The sequence below is a fragment of the Lissotriton vulgaris genome, chromosome 6 (assembly GCF_964263255.1).
Source record: "Lissotriton vulgaris chromosome 6, aLisVul1.2, whole genome shotgun sequence".
NCBI classification, from domain to species: domain Eukaryota; kingdom Metazoa; phylum Chordata; class Amphibia; order Caudata; family Salamandridae; genus Lissotriton; species Lissotriton vulgaris.
Genome location: NC_141694.1, coordinates 1,445,483,459 through 1,445,509,731, shown reverse-complemented (window position 1 = coordinate 1,445,509,731; position 26,273 = coordinate 1,445,483,459).

The window sequence follows — 26,273 nt, the reverse complement described above, 5'->3', positions numbered from 1 at the left end:
AGAAAAATGTAAATATGTGGCTTCACTGAATTTCTATTTCACTTCAAAAAAAGTTATTAAATTATGCTACTTGGAGAATAGTAATGCGAAAACCCTATGAAATGATGTGTGTTTAATACAACAGCCAGTCGCTTAAGTACAGATGTTCTAAAATGAGGCATTCCCCATTCACAGCCAAGATAATGCCTGATGTCTACATGTCTATTAAGGTAAGCGGAATATGAAATGAAATTAATTTGTACTTGTAAAGCGCACTTATATCCCAGCCAGGGTTTCCTGGCGCTGTACACATACCACTGTGGAACCCTTCCTGGCTTTTCCCTGTGAAATGTACACACCTGGGCACCCCCAAGGTGAAGCCAGGCATCCCAGCGCTGTTGGGGCCGTTGTGGAGATTAAGCAAGCTATTGCCCAGAGAATTTTCAGGTCCAAGGAAATTGCAGAGAGGCACATTTCAGCACCTTGGCGAGCTAAAACTACCCTTGAACTAACCTATTACTTTACCTTTGAAACTGTGGCTGCCCAATTACTTAAGTCTAGACAAGTATGTCACTAAACCTTGCACGATAAACATGTTTTTTTACATGTTTGAAAAGTGAAAGGGGTCAAATCATCCACCAGACCATCCACCAGACACTTGTGAGCGAGATCAGCCGGTCTACTGTTGTGGTTACAGGCAGCTTGCATTTTAATATGCAAATTACGGCGTTTCAAGAGGGTCTGTTGCCCTTCTACATCTATGTAACTCCCCTCAGTAAAATACTTTATGACCATCAGGAGCGCTTTCTAATGCATGCTAAGGACAAAGAGATGCCTGACCTTATCCATCACTGGCTGAAAGAGAGTCCTCTAAACAGCGCCAAAACGCAAGTCTTAATTTGGGCGCATGAGGTGGGGGGTGCAGCCAAGCCACGTTCTATTTGACCTACAAACCTTGTTTCCCCTCCTGCTCCTAATGAACATGTCAAGTCAGAAACCTAAAAATAACCTTTAATTCAAATATTGCTTGCGTTACCCGTCAATATAATTAAAATTGGTTTCAACTTTCAGAAACAAAAGTTCTTCCACATATTTAAATTTAACATCAATTAGTACAGACACGAGCCTGGGTCATGTTCTACCTGGGTTACTGCTATCTCTGTGGCCCCCACCCCCATCATTTTTCCGGGACTGGCGCTCTGACTGAAGAGAAACAATTTAACTTGTAACTTTGTTTCTCTTCAGTCAGCGCAAGGAGCTCAGAGCAGGCTCACACTGCAGGCTGCAGCTGCCTTAGAGCAAACCTTTCACAGCTCTACCGAAGAGCTGAGGGGGCTGAGGCCCCCTTCACCCACTGAAGATCTGGGGGGCCCCCGTACCACGGGGGCTGCGGGGGTGTTTGTTATGCCCCTGCATGTATAATCACTGTTCCTATTGTGAAGCGCTCTGACACCTTCGGGTAAAGTCCGCGCTATATGAAAACGCATATAATAAAATAAATAAATAAAATAAATCTGACTATTGCTGTTTTTCACAGTTCAAACAGGGGACCCATTTTGTTTCTTACACTAGGGCCCATGATATACTGGCTACGCCAATGACAGTAACTAGAGATGAAGGTTCTTGGAGGTGAGGATTTTCCTCTTCTATTGCACCATCTCCATTTCCTTCCACTTACCCCCGTATTCCCTCCTTCTATCCGTTACACTGTCCCAATGCATTCTTGTGATGTGGAGAATATTGGTTGACCGATTTCACATTGTATTTGAGTTGGGAATGCATATTTCACTGAAGTTCTGCTGTACTTGTTTAAAGCAAAACTCAATAAATAAAATTAAAAAAAGAATGTATCAGCAGGGATTTCCAGTATATTCTAGTATGGATCTATAGAGCTACGCCATTAACCTACGTCCATGTCCGAGTATATGTAGCATTGTATGACAGCATGTGTAGTGGGCTCTATGCAGTTTGGGTGCCATACTGTTTGTAGTGCATTGGTGAACCTCCGATTCAGCATGGGCACCAATCAGCTCTTGGAAGTCATGGAAAGTAGTTCCTCATAGATGTCTCCTATTGTGTGGATACTAGCCTCTTCCCATATTATTATTTCATGTGGCATACAGGTGCCACTTCAGGTGGGCAGACCCTCTAGTGGGATAGCAGGTGTGTATGGTAGTGTCGTATGTGGGGAGCGGATGCAGTCTCTCTGAATTTCTAGTGCTGTCCAGACCAAGAGGGACACATTCTTGTTAGGTTTTGTGCCTTATCATTCTGTGCAGCTCACCGTCCCGTATCTGTTCCCCACTCATACCTGCTTCTCTGAGATGATGGCATGCCAACCAGTGCACCACCCAATAGAGGGTAAACAGACAAAATATCGACTACAAAATATCGAATGGACATAATATCGAGTACAAAATATAGGCTGGACAGAATATCAAATGGACAGAATATAGACATCAAAAATATTGCTTTGAAGGTAAGTAATGTAATATCAAAATTTAAAATATAGATAGTCAAAATATCGAAGTACATAATATAGGTTAGTAAAAATATCGAAAATTTAATAATATCGCATTTTTTATAGTGTATTTTATGTGTTAAAAGTGTTTATTTATGTTATAATGTAATTTAATTAATGAATTTAATGTTATTTAAATTTTGAGTAATCTAATTCTGTAGCGGGTTGTGGGTTTATAGGGGATAGCGTGGGAAGTAATTTAATTATAATTAATTAAATATGTAAATTTAATCATTGGTATTTGTTTATAATTAATTGTTAATTAATTTATATTTTGTAATTAATTACATTTTAATTGCCAATTATTTTTATTTAATTGATTAATTGATAATTATGTTAATTAAATTAATTTAATTTTTGTAGCGGGTTGTGGGTTTATAGGGGAATAGGGTGGGAAGTAATTTAATTATAATTTATTAAACATGTACATTTATTTATTGGTATTTTTTATAATGAATTGGTAATTAATTTTTATTTTGTAATTAATTACATTTTAATTGCTAAATAATTTTATTTAATTGATTAATTTATAATTATGTTAATTTAATTAATTTAATTTTTGTAGTGGGTTTTGGGATTATAGGGGAGTAGGGTGGGAAGTAATTTAATTATAATTAATTAAATATGTTAATTTATTTATTGGTATTTGTTTATAATTAATTGTTAATTAATTTTTTGTAAGTAATTACATTTTAATTGACAATTAATTTTATTTAATTGATTAATTGATAATTATGTTAATTTAACTAATTTATTTTATGTAGTGGGTTGTGGGTTTATAGGGGAATATGGTGGGAAGTAATTTAATTATAACTAATTACATATGTTATTTTTTTCGGTATTTATTAGAATTTAATTGTAAAGTAAGTTTAAAAAAAAAAAATTAATTTGCAAATAATTAGTATTACTAGATAACTAATTGTAATGATTACATTAAATTAGTGTTTGGAATTAATTAATTTTTATATTATATTAAATTGGTAATTACTTTTAATTAATTTTTTTATAGATATTAATATATATATATATATACTTTTAAATAATATATTAAGTTTCTACTTTCACTACTGTTGCACTCTTTGGAGTGGGAATAGTAATTTTTACCCCTACGCTATCCAACGCTTTCCCTAATGTTGCACTCTTTGGAGTGGGAATAGTAATTTTTACCCCTACGCTATCCAACGCTTTCCCTACTGTTGCACTCTCTGGAGTGGGAATAGTAATTTCTACCCCTACGCTATCCAACGCTTTCCCTAATGTTGCACTCTCTGGAGTGGGAATAGTAATTTTTACCCCTACGATATCCAACGCTTTCCCTACTGTTGCACTCTCTGGAGTGGGAATAGTAATTTTTACCCCTACGTTATCCAACGCTTTCCCTATTGTTGCACTCTTTGGAGTGGGAATAGTAATTTTTACCCCTACGCTATCCAACGCTTTCCCTACTATTGCACTCTTTGGAGTGGGAATAGTAATTTTTACCCCTACGCTATCCAACCCTTTCCCTACTGTTGCACTCTCTGGAGTGGGAATAGTAATTTTTTGCAACATAAAGTAATTTAAATTCAGGGGCTTGTGGGGTTAATGAAATCTGTGTTAAATCTGTTTTATTCATGCTCTTTTCTGGAGATCCAGAATCAGATCCTGCAACAGATGGTGTCTGATCATTTGACAAACTTCTATTAAAAGTTAATTCTGGCATTGTTTTTTCTCGATGTATTTCTGATAAATCTGAATAAACTTTTTCAGCCACTTTCTGAATTTCCGCATCTAATGGAACAGTCAGAGCTAAATGTCTATTTTCCCCTTGGTCAAAAACAGGTACAACAGGACCAATTGTTACTGGTACTGTTACTGCTTCCATCCCTTTAGTTAATTGCTGTATTAATTCCTCTTTTGCTCTTAAATATTCCGAAACTTCTGGTATATTCCCAAGTCTCTCTGTTCTCATTACATTCCTCGGGAATTCATTTCTCTGTTCTGGAATCTCAGGATAATTTCTGTTTTGGTGTACTAGAATTACTTCTTGTCCCTACTCTTTCAGGTAATTTTAAAAATCTAGGTGAATTTTCATCAATTTCTCTGGGAGGTGCACTTGGAGAAATTTCTGGAGAAATTCTCGAGATAGACTGGGAATCTAGTTGATAGGGTGGCGGTTTGCGTTTAGTAGTATAAATTTCTTCTAAAGCCGCATCATCTAATTCTTCATCAAGAATTTTTTTCTTTCGGGCATTCTTTTGACCTAGTGTTTCAGTAATCATCACTCTTACTGGGTACAAACCATCACACATATCTGCTTTTCTCCAACGTCGTACTCTATCTTCATGAGTTTTCCTATTAATGTCTAATTTTGGGCCTCTTGTTCTACCTCTGGTTTCTCGCTCAAGTTCAAACATTTCAACCTCCCATTCAACTAAAGCCTCAAATTGAGTAGGTCTAGGCTTTGGCACAAGAGCCATAATTTTTTCTCTCAAGTTTTTCCAAACTTTAATATTAAATGACCCATCTTCCGGCCATGCTAATACACCGTCATATTTGGTATATTGCATCCAATTTTCAACCCAAAGGACAGTATGATAACCATATTCACCTTCCATATATGCTGCGGGTGTTTTGTACTTATGAAGTCATTTTCCACCACGCGTTTCAATTTCCATATCAGGGCTGAATATATTTTTCAATTTCTGAAACCATGAAGGCTTCTTTTCCTCTTTTCCGTACCAATAACTCATGTTCTAAAACTATTCTGCTTAATTTGGAAAAGATCGTAAGTATTTCTTTGTTGTTCCGCTACTCTAGCCAATCCGTGCGCGAAACTCACCAACAAGCCAATCAGGCTAAGCCACGTCACTACCTTGCTCAACCAATGAAAGTACTTTTTTCAGAAAGAACCAATCAACTATCAGCTCGTTTTGGTCACATGAACCAATCAGTGCGCTTGCTGTGACGTATGTTAACCAATCACAGCGCGAACCTTGTGACGTATGCTGCCGCTGCAGCTTCGCTGTCTCCGCTCCGTATACTCACCCCTCCTTTACAAAATATTTTCACAGCGCCATTTTAACAATTCTTTTCAATGAAATTCAATTAGTAACTACAGAAAAACAAACAATTTGTCTGTTTCACTAAATAAAGTAATAGTTTTCTCAATCATTTGAGTATTCTTTCTCGTGAAATAGACGATGCTATTCTCACAAAATCATTTACAGGCATTCAAACAGAAAACCCTAACCATGTATGAGTGGAATCTCGGCAGGACTTTAACCCACCAATAGAAATCCTCAATCGCCAGTAAGAATAGACGACGCTTCCTTACCCTTCACTCAAGCTTGGATTAATCCTATTACTCTTTTCACAGTGAGTTTTAAAACAGGCTCCTAGTCCCTATACTCAAAGCTACGATTTCATAGGCAATCCTCACTATTCATTCAACCTATCACACCTAAAATCCCTAAACTTGTGCTGTACGTCCACAACACTAGCGATATGTCAATATCACTATTTTGAAACAGAACAAAGGCACTGTGTAACTTCACCTGCTACACTACTCTTTTGCCGGCAACCAGGAATTTTCACACTGCTGGAAAAAACCTTTTGACTACATGTAACAAGAAAACAAAATGACTTCATAACATGTTTTAGACATGGATCCTATGTAACTACCATGTAGCATGTCCGTTACCACAGTAACCATCCTCTGCTACCAGAGAATTGATCCAGCGCCCCTACAGAAAATCTGTCTCAACAACTCTACCCAACACCATGATACTCACCATTAATCATAAACTCTTCACAAGGTACATAAATAACTGATACAAATATTGGGCAACTGAATCATGTAACCTAATTAATCAGAACTATTCACAAACTATTTACATATTATATACAACTGCAGTTTATCATCATCATAATCATGATAATAGAACAAAACATCTAATTAAGTCACTTATGTAAATGGATCAACTGATGGTAACTAGACTAAGAATAAACAAGACCAGCTTGTCATTTCAAAATCTAATGTATTGATTTTATTATCAAACAAAAAGCATTTTAGTAATAGAAATCTTTTTATTAGCAAATTGAATGCATCTTTTAATTAAGGTAAAGGCACATTAGACTGTCATTTCAAAACAGATCAGCTTGCAGAGAATTAAAGTAGAAAAGGTCTCATTCCCTAAATTCTATTTCCCTGACTAAACTCATTTAAACCTAAAAGGAAAGTCAGCTTGGCTGTTCTGCCGCTTCCTGTCCTTGAAGTTATTCAACCCAGAGCACATCTTGCACAGTTCCATTTATTTATTTTTTGATGAACGTCATTGTGACAAACTTTTCCACTTTCTTAGCTGTGCTCGGCTCATCGTGACAGGATTCCAAACACCCATTAAAAAAAGCTAGGCCTCAGGCCTTTTTCTTGAAGGCTAGTATTCAAGCAAACACAAAACATTAATTAATTTGAGTAATGAAAATCATTCTGTTACCCACCCCCTTTACTAATGTTAACCCATTAGTTTATGTTATCTAGCTTTAAGCACATGAATGCAGCATTTTATTTACCATCTTCTTTTTAGGCCAACAGGATTCTCCACGAGCCTTTACCACATATAAGACACAACATAGACAAAAGCACATTTAAAATAGGCACCTGCCATTAATTAAACAGCCGCAATTAATGTTGACAAAATAAATAGACAAGGTTAGTTCATTCTTTTTAACGTACCTGCAAATGCAACAAAGAGCACATAATGGTATTCCAATATGTTGTGTATGCATTTTAATCTAGGTTGATTAGTACATTTTCGTGCATAATCTCATTAATATGATTAATTATTATGGAAGTTTAACTTCGCGAATCAAAATATAATTAATTACTGAAACTCGCTCCATCAACTCCCTCATCTGGTGATTTCAAAATCACCAAACAATACCTAAAATTTTACCAAAATCTTTACTTTTGAAGACAACATGTTTTGAACACTCTTTGTGTTAGTATTTCTAAACTCTTGTCTCAGCAGTTTGTCCACAACTCTCATATTGTGCTTTACGAACCAGTTTCCAATTGCTGCAAATCTTTTGCTCAGACGTTCTGAAAAATTTTCATCCTCCAGGAGTTTTATTTCTGAATGAAATTCAGTGATGTTTTTAATAAGCATTTCTATATTCTGGCTATTATCTAGGATATAAGTACAGCAATGATGGACATGTAAAATCCCACAAACTCCTCCTTCTTTTGCTAGCAGAATGTCTAATGCAAGACGGTTCTGCATTACCATACTTCTCGTAGCAACAAGTTCTGTGTTAACTAATTGGAAACCACTTGTGGTGTCTGTGGTCAATCTATCTACAATTGTGGAAACTTTTCTGATTTTGATTGCATTCAGAGTTATTCCCACCATAGGAATTATTGCACCAAATATGTCACCCATGATTTCTGAAAAACTTTCCCTCCTGTACCTATTCTGGTGTTTGCCAATTTCGAATGAACCTTCTGCATTTCTGTCCACATGAAATTTTTTGGGAAAAACCAAACCAAGATAGCACATCCCATACCAATGGTCTGGGAGGCTAAAGTAAGCTTTGTTCCCACAGACAAAATAAATTCCAAGAAAAATTGGGTTTTTACCACCTTTAAATCCCCATCCTCCTATGATACGATAAGTATCCTCACATTGACTTGCACCCAGAAAGAAATTATCATGCAAAGTATTATCTCTCCTAATACAGAATTTTCCACTAACAAATTCATCTATGTGAATAGCAGTGTATCCATTTCCACTTTTGAGCTTTTCATCCTCGACCTGCCAAAACTTAGTTTTAGTTTGTTTCAGCATCTCATTTCTCTTATAAATCGCCCTTCTCTCCTCAACCAAATTTAGAAATGATTTTTCTTCAGCTCTCATCTTGCATGTTAAGTTGTTTTTAAAAGCATACTCATAGGTAAGTTCATTAGTTACAAAAAAGTATTCCCTCATCTGTTTAGCAGGTCTTACTTTGTTCAAGCTATTTACAACTTTCAAATTTGCAAAAATGTTGTCATAATCTGAGCAATAGTACTCCAGACGACCTGTTTGATAGAACAAACTAGCTATAACACGGCATGTAATGCCATAAGTAAGGGGAAGCATGTTATATGTAACACCCTCTGAAACAGAAGCAGGAAGCTTCATTATTATTATTATTATTATTATAGAGGCTTTTGTAACGCGCTCTGCTACTAAATAGTATAGTATCCTGGCGCGGAGAAGAAAAAAGAAGGGGGCAGGTCACAGTAAATGCAAACGAGAAGCAGCCATTAGGCATTGGTGTTAAAGAGGTGGGTTTTTAGGCCTTTCCTGAATGCCATGATGGAAGGGGCTGTTCTCAGTTGCAGAGGCAGGGCATTCCAAGCTCTCGCTGCTCTAACAGAAATGGATTGTCCGCCTAGCCTGCTATATTTGAACTTTGGTACAGTCATTTGATGAAGATTGCTTGATCTGAGAAGGCGGTTGGGTGTATAGAGAGAAAATCTTTTTCTCAAATACGTTGGGCCTGTTAAGTGGAGTGCCCGGTAAGCTAGCACTAGGATCTTGAATAAGATCCTTTGAGCCACTGGAAGCCAGTGGAGGTCTCGGAGTGGTTGGCGGACGCTAGATCTTCTGGGGATGTTAAACAGCAGCCGGACCGCAGCATTTTGGATGACTTGGAGGCGGTGGATCAGATAGGCTGGGAGTCCACAGTAGAGAGCATTCGCATAATCCAGTCGGGACAATATCAGAGCGCGAATGACCGTCTCCTTAGCTGATCGCGGAAGCAAAGGAAGGAATCTGCGTAGAGTTTTGAGAGTGGAAAAGCAGATTCCGGTGAGTTTTTTCAGGTGATCTTCAAATCTGAGATTATTGCTAAACCAGATTCCCAGATTTTTTGCAGGTCCACCTGTGGATTTGGGGCTAGGAAAATCGGTGGGCCAGAGAGAATCATAGAAATTATCTGGGAAGGAACCGTACAGCAGAATTTCAGATTTGCTCTCATTACACTTAAGTTGAGCCAAGGCCAGCCAGCGGAAGACCGATGATAAGCAGAATTGGACTCTCGTCGTGTCCAGGTTGTTTTTGGGCCATGTAAACAAGAGCTGAGTATCATCGGCGTAGGCCATAATTTTGGCTCCTAGCTGTTCCGCAAGATAGATAAGGGGGGTCATATAGACATTAAAAAGCAGGGGGCTTAAGGTGGAGCCCTGTGGTACGCCAGTAGAGAGTTTTTTGGGAGAGGAAGAGAAAGGCGGTATCCACACTTGCTGGGACCTGTCATCTAAGAAAGATCTTACCCATCCGAGAGCAGGGCCGGTTATGCCTATGTCTGCTAGTCTAGTAAGTAGAAGGGAGTGAGGGACCGTATCGAAGGCGGCAGAGAGGTCCAATAAAATCAGCGCCGCTCTGCCACCTCCGTCTAAACACTCACGGATAGCCTCAGAGACCTCAACTAGGGCCGTCTCTGTACTAAAAGCAGCTCTAAAGCCTGATTGCGCAGGGTGAAGAGCTTGGGAGTTTTCTACGAATCGGTCCAGCTGTGAAAATGCAACTTTTTCGCATATCTTTGTTAGAGCTGGCAGTAAAGAAATAGGCCGGAAATTGGTGGGAGTTTTTGGATCTAGGCCATTTTTCTTAAGGAGTGGTAGTAGTTTTGCCTGTTTCCAGCAAGCTGGCACTGTGGCGCTGGAAAAGGAGAGGTTCACAATATGTGTCACCTCTTGGCCGACTGTGTTAGCCAGGCCCGCAAGGACTCTGGCTGGGCAGGGGTCCGCAGGGGAACCTGATTTTAAAGTAGCCAGAATTTTCATGACCTCAGTTGTATTCACTGGAGTGAAGAGGGCAAACTGATCCGTAGAAGTGGGCATAGTGGGGATAGGGATAGTCATGAAGGCTGGAAAGTTGTTACATACAGTAAGTAGATCTTCTTGGATTTTATCAATTTTTTCCACAAAAAACACAGAGAGTTCTTCACACCATTTTGCCGATGAGGCTAGAAGAGGGTGAGCGGCGCAAGGAGAGACAAAGCTTTTGACAACAGCAAAGATTTCTGCGCTGTTGTTATTGGCCTTGGAAATACGCCCTTCATAGTATGAGCTTTTTGCCATTTTAATTGCAGCATAATACTTCTTTTGAGCTGTTCTAAGTTCTTTCTTGGCCTCAGGGAGGTATGCTTGTCTCCAACGTCTTTCGAGTTTTTTACAGCCTGATTTAAGGTCGCGGAGGGTGTTAGAAAACCAGGGTTTAGAGGGGGAGGAGCGGACTCTACAGACGCGACCTGATTTGGTTGAAAGAGCGACACCTTCTTCAATCCATGAATTGAATAAGCTCACTGCTGGTTCAATTTCTGAAGGCAGTGAGGGGCGAGAGGTATCGAGATGATCACAGAGCAAAGCTAAATTAATTTTCTGTGTATGAGCCATAGGATGGTTGGTCTCAGCAGGGCGGGACAAGGGCCAGGAGAATCTTATTAGCATGTGATCAGACCAGTTTAATTTCTCAGGTTCAGACATATTAATGTTAAAATTGGTACATACCAAGTCAAGGGCGTGACCCCCTGAGTGGGTGGGAGCCTTGATCCACTGTTTCAGTTGGGCCATCGCAAACGCCTCATTAAGCCGAACTGTGTCAGATAGATCAAGGTGGTCCACATGGATATTAAAGTCCCCCAGAAGGAGATATGTGGGGTATTTCAGGGCGCGAGGGACTATCATGTCCTCTAGTGCCTCTAGAAATTTTCCTGCGTGGCCAGGTGGTCGGTATACCAGAGATCCACCATACAGACATAACAGTCCTTCACATCCATAACTTTTACATACTCCGACAAGAGTCTTGAGAAAGAACTAGTAGAAAAATCACCAACAGATCTATCTTGGTGGATCTCTGGTTTGCGCTCAATAACTCTGTTAGTTTTGCATGCTACATCATGAACAGCTTGTTTAGTCCCAGCTTTACTAGTCAAGTTAGTTTTGTACATCTCCTTGTCAATTCCAAATGGGAAAATGACAGCCAAAATCAACCAAATCAAAATTATTAGGATCACACAAATAGAAGACATTTTACAGCATCTTCTAAAAATAGCACACCTTGAATTGTCAGTATTAGGCATCTTTTTGTTTTTTTTACAAGCAAAGTTTTTTACTTAAATCAAAAACAAACATTTTAAAGTACTTTTTATATATACACCTCCCTTTTTAATTTTTTTTTTTAAACTTAGTAACCCTCTAACAGCTTTTCTTCGACCTTGCGTCTTACATCAATGTGTTTTTTTTCCAGCTAACACAATTTCTTCGACCTTGTGTCACCTAACACAATTTCTTCAGCCTTATGCCAAAAATAAACCTCAACCTAAAAAGAAAACAACTTCAATCATTGTCACTGGTTTCTTCTAAATCCTCCTGACTACTACTACTAATTTCCACTACTGGTGGAATTATTATGTAGGTCCACTCAGGGGACTTGTACTTTTGGTTTGGCTTTAATGGTCTTTTTTCCCTACTGCTAATCACGTCTATTTTCCTTTCTATTTGATTTTTCTTATCAGAGTCACCCTTTTGACTTGATATCTCATTAACTTGCTCTTTTGACTTATTCACCAATTTGAATTTTAAATTTTCTTTTGGCCAATCATCTCCTTTTCTTATGAATTTCGTCTTAGGCTCAGTTTCGTTACATTCAGGTTTCCAAGCTCTTTTTCTGAATTTTCTTATTTCAGAATCTTCATCACTTTCATCTGAATCAGTTTCTGAGACTTCAAATTTATATTTAGGATCTTCTTTACTTGGCAGTTTCACTCTGTTAGGAACATCATCCTTATAGCTGGTACTCGGTAATTCGTCTTCTTCTTCTTCTGGAATTACTTCCAACTTCCCAGTTTCAGAATTCTTGTTCCTGCTTTCAGAGCTTTCAGTCTGCTTTTCAATACTTTTCCGATCTTGATTCTCTTCTGACTCAGATTCTTTTTCTGCTTCTTTTTCTGGCAGATCCTCATCGTTTTCGGAATCTAGAATCGCAATCTCTAGATCTTTTTCATTCAATGCCTGATTCGCATCTGAATCTTCCAGATGTCGACCCTCTTGTCGATCTTCAGAATCTAGATTCTCTTCAGGTTCTTCTTCAGAGTCTGAATCAGTTGTCGTATCACTATCCTCATCAGGATTATCAGGAGGTGGTACACGAATCGTGTGACTCGCATGAACCCGTCTTTTCAAACCTTTGCATTTAACTGTATTTGTTGTGCCTAATATCACCTGTCTTGCTTTTTGCCACCTGGGTACTAAACAGTTTCTTATCCGATGTACTTTTGTTCTCACCCAGTCTCTTGTTAACAGATCATGAGCTTGCTCCTTTTCTTTTGAAATCACATCAGTTCCCACCTGATGGAATACAGAAGTCACCACATCAGACAAGTTCTTGCAATATTCCATAATTGCACTTTCATTAATGCTAAGAACCTTTCCAATTGGTACAAATGCTTGTCTCATTACTCTTCCCATAAGAATGTCATGAGGACTTAAACCAGTTTTTCTATCAGGAGTACTTCTCAAAGACATTAAGACAAGTGGAAGTGCATCTGTCCACTTCATTCCTGTAGCTAGGCACATGTATGCACAGTGTAGCTTTTGTTTTATATTCAGGGCTTCGCAAATCAATTGTAGCAATCTGTTTTCAAAATGTGTGCCACAATCACTTTCCACTGTAACTGGAAATCCATACCTAGGTATGATTTCTCTCAAAAGCAATTTTGCCACAGTAACTGAGTCATTGTGACGTGTTGGGAACGCTTCTACCCATCTTGAAAACAGACAGACAATCACTAGGGCATACCTTAATCTGTTGTGGGGTGGCATATCAATGAAATCCATTTGCAACCTGGTAAAAGGACCACCCTCCCGTCCTATGGTTCCCATGCTCACAACTGTTTTTCTGTTTGGATTAATTTGTTGGCAGATCAAACATCTCTGGCAAAGTGATTCTGCAATAATCCTAAATTTGGGATTAAACCATGTTTGCCTAAACAATCTGATCATAGAGTCTCTTCCCAAATGTCCTGGACCATGGTACATCCGTGCCATGTCAGCAATCATGCAATTTGGCATTACTGGTCTATCATCTTTGTAAACCCAAACCTCATCTTCTTCCCGCTGTCTGCAACCTGCTTTTAGCCATGTGTCTTTTTCCTCATCATCTGCCTCATCTTGTAGATCTTTTACTCCTTGCCATGTCTCAACTACAGATATTAGCATGAGTTAGTTCAAAACATGTTGATTGTCCTTTTCCCGATTAATTGAAAAATTGTTTTTCGCACAGTATCTTGCAATCTCATCAGCAAAGGAATTACCTTTAGTAATATAGTCCTCGCCCTTTTTATGTGCTGCGCATTTTACAACAGCAATTTTCTCTGGTAACTGAATGCCATCAATCAATCTCTTGATCAATTTTGCATTCCTGATCGGTGTTCCCGCAGAAGTCAAATAACCTCTTAGAGACCAAAGCTGGCCATAGTCATGGACTACGCCATATCCATACTGACTATCAGTCACTATGGTAACCTTTTTTCCTTTTGCTCTTTCACATGCACGAATTAAAGCAACTAATTCTGCCACTTGAGCTGAATGAATTCCCTCAAGAGAGGACCCCTCAACTACTTCTGCAACTGTACAGACAGAATATGCTGCTCTCAGAATGCCCTTATCTGTTCTTAGGCAAGAGCCATCAACAAAGTAAACAAAATCTGTTTCTGGCAAGGGTACATCTTTTATGTCTTTTCTAGGTTTAGTGAAGTAATCTAAAACATCCAAACACTTGTGGTCAACATCAGTCTCATTTTTGATTTCAGTAATAGCACCATCAGGCAACAATGTGGAAGGATTTAAATTCACACATCTTGCAATTGAGACATTATCTGATCCCAGAATATTTTTTTCATATTTTGTCAATCTGTTGCTCGTCAGGTGCTGAGTTTTGCTTCTGGTAAGAAGAGTCTCAACTGAATGAGGTACATACACTTTTAGAGGAAACCCCATTATGATTCCTTCACTCTGCTCAAGGCTTACACTTGTTGCAGCCTCTGCTTTTAAGCAACCTGGATATGCTTTTACAACAGGATCAAGAACAGCTGAGAAATAAGCTATTGGCTGTCTCAGTTTTCCATGCCTCTGAATCAGAACTGATAATGCACAACCTTCCCTTTCACTGCAGTACAGCTCAAATTCTTTGTCATAATCTGGCATTCCCAATGCTGGAGCTTCACACAAACTCTTTTTTAGCTGCTCAAAAGCCTCTAATTCAGTTTTTGTTAGGGTGATCGGATCTTTTATGTCTGCTTTTGTCAGTCTCTGTAGTGGTTTTGCAATTACTGAAAATCCACTAATCCATTGACGACCATAACCTACTATTCCTAGAAACATTCTGACTTGTCTCTGTGTTGTTGGAGGTTGTATTGCTCGAATCATTTTTATTCTCTCAACTGTCACTTGTCTGATTCCCTTTGCAATTCTGTGATCAAGATATTTTACTTCTTGTTTGCAAAACTGTAATTTTGCAGGTGACACTTTATGTCCTTCATCTGCCAAACGATTCAAAAGCGTAATGGTGTCTGTTACACAATTTTCTCGTGTTTTGCAGCCACCAGAAGATCATCAATGTACTGGACCAATGTTGATTTTCCAGGTAAATCTAGATCTTCCAAAGATTTCTTTAACAACTGATTAAAGATAGATGGACTCTCAGTATACCCTTGAGGGATACGACACCATGCCAAGATACGATCTTGGAATCTGAACGCAAAAATGTGTTGGCTCTCTGGATGCAGTGGAACTGTAAAGAAAGCATTACATAGGTCTATGACCGTGTACCATTCTGCATCATGCAGAATCTGATATAAAATTACCGCTGGGTTTGGTACAACTGTTCAACATGGAACAACTATTTGATTAACCTCTCTCAGGTCCTGAACTATTCTGTAAGTTCCGTTTGGCTTTTTGACCCCCATAATCGGTGAATTACATGGGCTGCTCTCAATTTCTTTTAAAACACCTTGTTTTATAAATTTCTCAATCACAGGAATGACACCCTCAATAGTTTCAGCTTTCATTTTATACTGAGGAATGTTTGGGGAATCTACTCCTTGTTTTACAGTAGTTTTTACTGGGTCCACATGTTTCAATAAACCCATTTCATCTCCTGTTAAATCCCAAATGTTTGCATTGACTGTCTCTTTCAGTTCTTCAGGTAAATTATTTTTGTCAAAAGCAGGAAATAGTTTATTTTCTTCTTCAACCATTAGCATAGTTAGCTTGTACAGACCATCTTCTTCCAAAGTTTGAAGCTCAATACCATCCGGTGAGCAATATATTTTGCAATTCATCTTGCACAAAATATCCCTCCCTAATAGGTTTACAGGACTGCTGTTACAGACTACAAATCTGTGTTTATCTTTGTAATTACCAATTTCAATTTTAACTGGTTCTGTTAAATCTGTTTTAATCTGTTGATTTGCTACACCAACTACTTGGATGGATTCACCAGAGAGAGGAAGGTCTTTTATTTCCACTGATCTAACAGTAGAACGGGTAGCACCTGTTTCCACAAGAAAAGTGATTTCTACATCACTCACTTTACCCTTTACAAATGGACTAGCCTGATCTACCTCAAGAGTGGCTCCAAGCACACACTCTTCTTCCTCTCTCAGGCACCGTCATGAGTAATCCTCTGAATCACTCCCTTCATTTTCTTTTAACCAAAATTGTTGAGAAATATTTGACACATTCACTCTTGGGGATCTGTTTACCTGTTCACCTCCGCAGAATCCTGTTTCAGGACTGTACCTTTGCCCATTCACACAGTTTGGAAGTGGCGGTTGTGGAATTTGGCTCTGCTGATTCACTAACTGTCGCTGTAGCTGTTGCTGCTGACTTATTTAATTTAACTGTCGCTGTAGCTGTTGCTGCTGATTTATCTCACTCTGCATCTGTGGATTTAATGATGTATTTTTAAAATTTCTGGGCAGATTCTTACATTCAAGCTTCCAGTGTCCAATTTCGCCGCAATTAAAACATGGGAGCTTCTGCTTGAGCTCTTCAATATTTACATTAAATTTTGGTTTATTGAAATTTCCTTTAAATTTGAATTGATTCTGGTAAACATTTTTATTTTCTAAGGTCGCTATTTGCTGTTCAGCTACCTTCACCTGTGCCCACATTGCTTTTTCCTTAAGCTTCTTTTTCTTGGCATCTATCTCGTCACTGTAGTATTTTGCTTTTCTCAGAATGTCGTCAACTGTAAGTGATTGCCAACCGACAATTCCGTTTCTAATCATTTCACCAATTTCAGGCCTCAAGCCATAAACAAACCTGTATATAAAGTGGCTCATGTCTTTCTCACTTAATTTTTCGTAGCCACTGTATTGTTAAAATACCAGCAGTAACCTTTCATAAAATAAATGTACTGACTCTTGGTTCTTGATTTGTTCTGTCAATTTTAACCCAATCTACTTCTTTTGGAGCAATTTTGTTTTTCAACCACACAATTACTTTGTCATATAAATCCATGACATCTGCTGAAGGAGCACCTGTTATTTTAGCTCGAGCTGGTTCTTCTTTGGGCCAACTTACAGAAATTTTACATTCTGTCCAAAGATCTGATGGGACAACAATGTCAAAGAATCCATCAAGATCAATCCACAGAACTTTTGAAACTTTAATGAATCTGTCTACCTGACGATACCATTCTCCTGGCTTTTCTCTCAGCCGAGGAAAATCATTTGTAAACAATAGAATGTCCTGTCTTGTCCATGGGGCATGGACGTACCCTCCACCTGCTATTTCTATCATAGGAAATTCATTTACAACTTCCCCTCTTTCTCTTTTTTCTTCTTCTCTTTCCGTTTCCATTTCACTCTCCATTTGCTTAATTCACCTAATCTTTTTAGAAGCACAATTAATTCTTTTACATGAGTTATCCTACCTGTGGTGTTCAAATTTTTAATGTCTTTTTCAGAAAACTCCACTCTGTAATGCTTTTGCAATTGTTTCTGTCAACTCAAATCTATTTCTAATTCAGAAGCCATTTCTTCTAATTGATCGTTTTCCATTGTATGCTTTTGCAAATAAACAATAATTCATCATCCTGATATTGCTTTGAACTGTCAGTTCCAATTGTGCCAATAATTAATTCTTCCAAATCTGCTTTCAATTTTGCAACATCAAGTAATTTAAATTCAGAGGCTTGTGGGGTTAATGAAATCTGTGTTAAATCTGTTTTATTCATGCTCTTTTCTGGAGATCCAGAATCAGGTCCTGCAACAGATGGTGTCTGATCATTTGACAAACTTCGATTAAAAGTTAAATCTGGCATTGTTTTTTCTCGATGTATTTCTGATAAATCTGAAACTCACCAACAAGCCAATCAGGTTAAGCCACGTCACTACCTTGCTCAACCAATGAAAGTACTGTTTTCAGAAAGAACCAATCAGCTATCAGCTCGTTTTGGTCACATGAACCAATCAGTGCGCTTGCTGTGACGTATGTTAACCAATCACAGCGCGAACCTTGTGACGTATGCTGCCGCTGCAGCTTCGCTATCTCCGCTCCGTAAACTCACCCCTCCTTTACAAAATATTTTCACAGCGCCATTTTAACAATTCTTTTCAATGAAATTCAATCAGTAACTACAGAAAAACAAACAATTTGTCTGTATCGCTAAATAAAGTAATAGTTTTCTCAATCATTCGAGTCTTCTTTCTCATAAAATAGACAATGCTATTCTCACAAAATCATTTACACGCATTCAAACTGAAAACCCTAACCATATATGCGTGGAATCTCGGCAGGACTTTAACCCACCAAAAGAAATCCTCAATCGCCAGTAAGAATAGATGACGCTTCCTTACCCTTCACTCAAGCTTAGATAAATCCTATTACTCTTTTCACAGTGAGTTTTAAAACAGGCTCCTAGTCCCTATACTCAAAGCTACGATTTCATAGGCAATCCTCACTATACATTCAACCTATCACACCTAAAATCCCTAAACTTGTGCTGTACGTCCACAACACTAGCGATATGTCAATATCACTATTTTGAAACAGAACAAATGCACTGTGTAACTTCACCTGCTACACTACGCTTTTGCCGGCAACCAGGAATTTTCACACTGCTGGAAAAAACCTTTTGACTACATGTAACAAGAAAACAAACCTAACATGTTTTAGACATGGATCCTATGTAACTACCATGTAGCATGTCTGTTACCATAGTAACCATCCTCTGCTACCAGAGAATTGATCCAGCGCCCCTACAGAAAATCTGTCTCAACAACGCTACCCAACACCATGATACTCACCATTAATCATAAACTCTTCACAAGGCCCATAAATAACTGAGACAAATATTGGGCAACTGAATCATGTGACCTAATTAATCAGAACTATTCACAAACTATTTACATATTATATACAACTGCAGTTTATCATCATCATAATCATGAAAATATAACAAAACATCTAATTAAGTCACTTAGGTAAATGGATCAACTGAGGGTAACTAGACTAAGAATAAACAAGACCAGCTTGTCATTTCAAAATCTAATTTATTAATTGTATTATCAAACAAAAAGCATTTTAGTAAGAGAAATCTTTTTATTAGCAAATTGAATGCATCTTTTAATTAAGGTAAAGGCACATTAGACTGTCATTTCAAAACAGATCAGCGTGCAGGGAATTAAAGTAGAAAAGGTTTCATTCCCTAAATTCTATTTCCCTGACTAAACTCATTTAAACCTAAAAGGAAAGTCATTAGTTCAGCTATCCTTACGTGAGTCAAAAGTCCGACAGCACTTCACACCCTTCAGGAATCAGGAACGAGCCAGCCACCCACCTCCCAAGGGGCCAGGTTTTATACCTTTTCTCTATCTAAAACTAACTAATTCACACTAAAAGAATACTTTTTCTCCGTCATTCAGCATTTCTATTGGCTGACAGCCGTCAGTCTATATGAGATCATAACCTTTTCAATCCAAATCCAAAGTTGTGCCTTTCTAAAACGTCTTTGTCCTTTATCCACAGGCGACATTAGCTTCCGATGATTTTGCAACATCTTATTAAATAACAGTTCGCTGCTTCCTTAGCTTGGCTGTTCTGCCGCTTCCTGTCCTTGAAGTTATTCAACCCAGAGCACATCTTGCACAGTTCCATTTATTTATTTTTTGATGAACGTCATTGTGACAAACTTTTCCACTTTCTTAGCTGTGCTCGGCTCATCGCGACAGGATTCCAAACACCCATTAAAAAAAGCTAGGCCTCAGGCCTTTTTCTTGAAGGCTAGTATTCAAACACAAAACATTAATTAATTTGAGTAATGGAAATCATTCTGTTACCCACCCCCTTTACTAATGTTAACCCATTAGTTTATGTTATCTAGCTTTAAGCACATGAATGCAGCATTTTATTTACCATCTTCTTTTTAGGCCAACAGGATTCTCCACGAGCCTTTACCACATATAAGACACAACATAGACAAAAGCACATTTAAAATAGGCACCTGCCATTAATTAAACAGCCGCAATTAATGTTGACAAAATAAATAGACAAGGTTAGTTCATTCTTTTTAACGTACCTGCAAATGCAACAAAGAGCACATAATGGTATTCCAATATGTTGTGTATGCATTTTAATCTAGGTTGATTAGTACATTTTCGTGCATAATCTCATTAATATGATTAATTATTATGGAGGTTTAACTTCGCGAGTCAAAATATAATTAATTTCTGAAACTCGCTCCATCACTGTCCAACGATTTGCCTGGAAGTAGTACCATCTGCAATTGGGAGCACCCATGCCACATTTACTAGAAGGTAATTTTATTTTAGGCTTAGTTTCTGTCTCTTACGTCCCCACGGAAACTCCACAATCATTGAATCCAGCAGTCGGAAAACTAGAGGAGATATCATCAAGGGCAGATTCACAAAGTCATATAGGAAATAGGGAGGCATAATCATGTTACCTATTGCAATGTATCCTGGTGCCATTAATGGCAAAATTAACTCCCCAGCACAAGGAAGTTAATTTTGTTTTCATGAAGCTGAGGCTTTAATCGGTGGAGTTTGGTGGTTCTCCATACCCTGCAGCACCGCATGAATAAATAGAGAGATCTAAAACTAGCTGTGTGATTCTGCCCAGTGGCGCCATACACCTATACCCAATACCACATGTCAGAGCTTTGAGCCATTAGAGGCAAGTTAATCCAGAAGGCAATCTGGGATCCTAACAAACGTATCGTTTTGCCAAGATTTTCATCAATGAGGTCGGCCTGCCCATGGTGCATATTAATCCCCAAATACTGAAAGATATAAGACACCCATTAAAGTGCCTGTCCTCTCAGTGTAATCACACCCTTTGGCTGGGCTTTTCTAAATGGAGAAATTTAAGATTTAGGGTGATTAACATGCAGAATATAGGATTTATAGAAATCTTGTAAAGTAGTGTAGATTGAGGCCAAGTCAGAGGTCAGGTCTCGAACATAAAGCAGCATTTTCTCTGCGTAGAGTGAGATTGCATGTACTTTCCCATTCAGTTGGATACCCCAGGACTGTCTTCTTTAGTCACACAGCTTTATAGTTAGGGGCTCTTTTGCAAGAGCAAATAGTAACGGGGAGAGTGAATATCACTGCCTCGCACCCAGGGCTATTTTACAGGGAGTGAAGATATTACTACCAGTTTTTACTCAAGCTGTTTGCTAGAGTCTACTGGTCAATCCTATCTATTCAATTCAAAGAATAGGGATGCCATACGCTCTTAGCACACTCATTAGGTACATCCAATCAAGGGTATTAAAAGCATATTTAGGGGTCGATTAGGATCGCGGACGGAAACGTGTTCCGTCCGCCAAGGAAGGTGGCAAGATACTCCGGACCGGTCCGCGGATAAACCGCCATAGCGATTAGGATAATATATGAACGAAACTCCGATCGCGACGGACGGAGCACACCAAACTCCGTCCGCGGCGGTCGGAGTACACCTGAGACCGCCGCAAGCGGATGGAACCGAAGAAACACCGGCCGCCGCGTACGCACATGACCGCGTGAACATCCACATCTCCCGCTATACCTGCGTAGGCTCCGTGTCCGCGATTAGGATAACTCCGCAAGTACCCCGGTAGGCACCGCAATCCACGTCCGCTGCGGTAACAATGCAACGAGAAACCGTGCATCACAGCGGAAGGCCAACACGAACAACATCCCTACCGTCAAACCAATGACAAACAGTGCGACGGAAGTAAATAGCAAACACAGGAAACAGAACTACCACCCACCTGAAACATCAAAACCAATCACAAGACACAATGAACCACCCCCAAGTACCAAATAATGCACACCAGTCAACACACCCACCTAGCACCTGACTGCCAATAACCATTGAGACAGGACCAAGACACAGACTATAAAAGAACTCCCACCCACTCCCGAAATCCTCTGCATCACAGCATAGCTGCTAGCAAGAGACACAAGAGTACCTACAGCACACACCTATAGAATATACACAACCACCACCCAAACACACCCACAACACAAACACCCACCACACCATTCCTACACACCACACACCTGCACCTCCCAACTCACTCAAACCCACACCCTGAGCACCACACACCATGGCACCAAAAAAGAACCCCAAATTCACGGACACAGAGTTAAAGGTAATGGTGGATGAAATCATCCGCGTAGAACCCCACTTATTCGGGGCCCTAGTCCAGCAGACCACCGTAGCCAGGAAAAATCACATGTGGGACAGGATAGTTACTAGGGTGAATGCGTCCGGGACCGTGCCGAGGACCAAGCAGGAGATACAGAGGCGGTGGCATGACCTCAAAACCCGTGTTAAAGCAATTCATGCCAAAAACCATCTCCGGGCACATCACACTGGCGGCGGAATCCCCCCGGAGCCCTTACCCTACACCGACTGGGAGGACAAGGTGCTGAGCATACTGCACCCAGAGACCCTTGAAGGAATTGAGGAAGGAGAAGAGGCTGGTAAGTACAAACCAAGCACCACAAGCACAACGACATGGCGTGCCTCACACAACTCACAAGACACATCTCCCAGGCCCCAACCCATGCATGTAATCCACATACTCACCAACGTCTAAACCACTCCAACAGGCCCCCATGTCCACAGGGATGGCGGTGGTGGTGGGTGGGGTGTGTGAGAGGATGGCACTACAACTCCCAACAGGCCCCCATGTCCACAGGAATGGCGGTGGTGGTGGGTGGGGTGTGTGAGAGGTCACTAGTACAACTCCCAACAGGCCTCCATGTCCATAGGGATGGCGGTGGTGGTGGGTGGGGTGTGTGAGAGGTCACTAGTACAACTTCCAACAGGCCCCCATGTCCACAGGGATGGCGGTGGTGGTGGGTGGGGTGTGTGAGAGGTCACTAGTACAACTCCCAACAGGCCTCCATGTCCATAGGGATGGTGGTGGTTGTGGGTGGGGTGTGTGAGAGGTCACTAGTACAACTTCCAACAGGCCCCCATGTCCACAGGGATGGCGGTGGTGGTGGGTGGGGTGTGTGAGAGGTCACTAGTACAACTCCCAACAGGCCCCCATGTACACAGGGATGGCGGTGGTGGTGGGTGGGGTGTGTGAGAGGATGGCACTACAACTCCCAACAGGCCCCCATGTCCACAGGGATGGCGGCGGTGGTGGTGGGTGAGGTGTGTGAGAGGTCACTAGTACAACTCCCAACAGGCCCCCAGGTCCATAGGGAGGGCGGTGGTGGTGTGTGGGGTGTGTGCGACTGGACACTGAAATGTCATCAATTTGAAAATAACACGTAATGTCCACAGTACTGATCTGCACAATTTTATTCCCCAGGTGATCGTAATCTCACTGGTGGAACCACCATCCAGCCTCAAGACTTGCCTCACACAGGACTCTCTGGGGACGATGCCACAGCCAGCTCTGGTGCGGAGGATGGTGCGGGCCCAAGCAGGCTGCCAGGGCCATCTGGCTCCCAGGAAATTCCAGCCCTGACTACTACGGCCTGTGCAATTCCTGCTACACCGGCCAATGTGACCTGCACAGCCACCACAACCACCACCTCCACCACCACCAGTACCACCACTCCTGCCTCTGCCACCCTGCCTAACCCACCGCACGACGCTGGGCCTGCACCATCCCAGCCACGCAGGGAGAGTGTGCGGCAAACCAGAGAGCCGAGGCCACATCAGCCAGGCAGGAGTACTACGCAACGACATGCAGAGGAAGGACACCCACCCCATCCCGTGGCACAGTCATTGGAAGCCCTAGCCAGGGTCCAGGCAAACTATGAGCGTGGGCAGGCACAGGCAGATTGTGCCCACCAGGACTCAGTGGACAACACCAACATGTTGCGGGCCATTGAGAGCCGGCTTGGGCAAATTGTTGACATCATGTCCCAGAACACAACCATGTGGAGGGGATGGATAGCCCGCAATACCCCCACCCCCCTCAACCAACGCCACAGGCAGCAACACCACCGCCACCGCCACTGCCACCTGCGCCCCTGGCGATGGATGTGGCACCTGAGCAACCTGCCCCCCCAGCTGACTCCGTCCCGCCTCCAAGACGGAGGGGCCGTCCGAGGCTGGAAGTGGGGGAGAGCAGTGTGGATGCTCCTTCCACACGCCCCAAGAGGGGCCGTCAATGACTGAGACACTGCCAGAGCCAGCCATTCACCCATCAAACTATCCTGCCCCACATTAGCCAATCATTGGCACAGGTCTGCTGGACTAGGCAGACACCACCCAATGTGGTGTCAGCACGGACATTTCATCTGCCATTACCTTCAACTCACACTCCCCCACCCCACACTTATTTGTAAATATGCACCAGCACCAATGCACAATCTGTAAATAAATACCACTTACTCACTCAATGATGTGTTGCCTCCATGTTTATTCATATCAGAAACAGACGTTACCAGGTTCAGGGATCCAAGTCGTACATAATCATGCCGCAGCGGGAGTGACCTAGGGAAAAACAGAGACAGCAAAGACACGTCAGGAAACAGAATCACACTCATCACAACACACTGCAGTGCAACATTCCACAAACAACACTCATCACAAAATGATTGGATGAGAGGACACACATCATGTCCAAAGAAATAAACACACACACATGCATACATCACATAGCAGAACACACAGATGATGCACACCATAACGACACAACACCAGCAAACATACACAGGGCATACGCAACCAGCACAAGAGGTGCTCACTCATATTCAAGGGAAGTAGCGATCAATGAGCTGGCGCCTCTGGTCCACACCTTCCTCCTCACCACTATCCTCATCAGTCGACATGGGTGGGTTGGGAGGACGAGGAACTTGCTGTTCATCAGGGTCCAAGAGCAGTTCAATGTTATTGCGCACAGCCAGGTTGTGGGGCATGCAGCAGGCAATCACGATCCTGCATACTTTGCCTGGTGAGTAAGGCAGGGCCCCTCCGGTCTTATCCAGGCACCGAAACCTAGCCTTCAGCAGTCCAAAAGTACGTTCAACCACTCTACGTGTCCTTCCATGGGCATCATTGTATCACATTTCACCCGCTGTAGTTGGATTACGTATGGGACTCAGCAGCCAAGGCCTGTTTGGGTAAGCAGAGTCGCCTATGTTGGGGGAAGAGAGAGACAGAAATATCACTACCAGAATTGGTGGCACACCATGCCACACAGATATCACTCCTGACACCAAAGCATACTCACCAACAAGCCACGCTTGTGCCGGACGCAGATTTGCCATCAGTTGGGGGACAATGCTGCTCCGCATGATGTGGGCGTCATGTGCAGAGCCTGGAAATCTTGCACACACATGGGATATGATGTTGTCGGCCTGGCACACCACCTGCACGTTGAGGAAATGGAAGTGCTTCCGATTCCTATACACCTGCTCACGTGCCCGTGGTGGAATGAGAGCGATATGTGTGCCATCAATGGAACCCACTACGTGTGGTATCTGACCCAGTGCATAGAAGTCTGCTTTGACCGCTGCCAACTCTGCCGGCTGTGGGAAATGTATGTAGTCATCCTTGTACAGCATCATGGCTTTCAGAACATCCCGAAGTACCATGCTGAACATGGACTGTGACATCCCCCGACATGTCCAACTGTGTACTGAAAGGTGCCAGTAGCAAAAAAGTGTAGTGCCGCCATCACCTTTGCTGTGGGTGTAATGGAACCTGGATAGGTTCTTCGCGGCTGCAGGTGAGGAGACAATTGGTCTACAAGCTCCATCAATCGACGTCGATCCAGCCGGAATTACCTGATCACCTCCTTGTCAACCATATCCTCCAGCACAGTGTATGGGCGATGGACATTTGGAGTAGATGGAATGGAAGTCAATTCACAAACAAGCGGTGGTTGACATGGCCGGCACGCCGGTCCTGGGCCGGGCTGGGCCGGCCGGTGTACGGTGGATGATGCAATGTGACTGTAAGGGGGGGTCATGACCTGCCTTGTCCATTGACATCAGCTAAAGGATGTGTTGGCCTGCACCTCCCCCGCCGAATACGTGCCCCGCCATGTTGGCGCCAGTGATTGAACATTGTAGCAAGAGAAGCATCCGTCCCGGAAGCTTGCACATGCGGGTGCCGGTGTGTGACCGTGACGGTCTGTGCACGTGCAGCCAATGGGAAGTGGGAACAAGGCCCGCTTATGCCCAATCGAATGTAGCGGATGCGGTGCACCGCAACACCAGGGCCAGTCATTGGCCCTTTTCCAAACACGCATCCAGG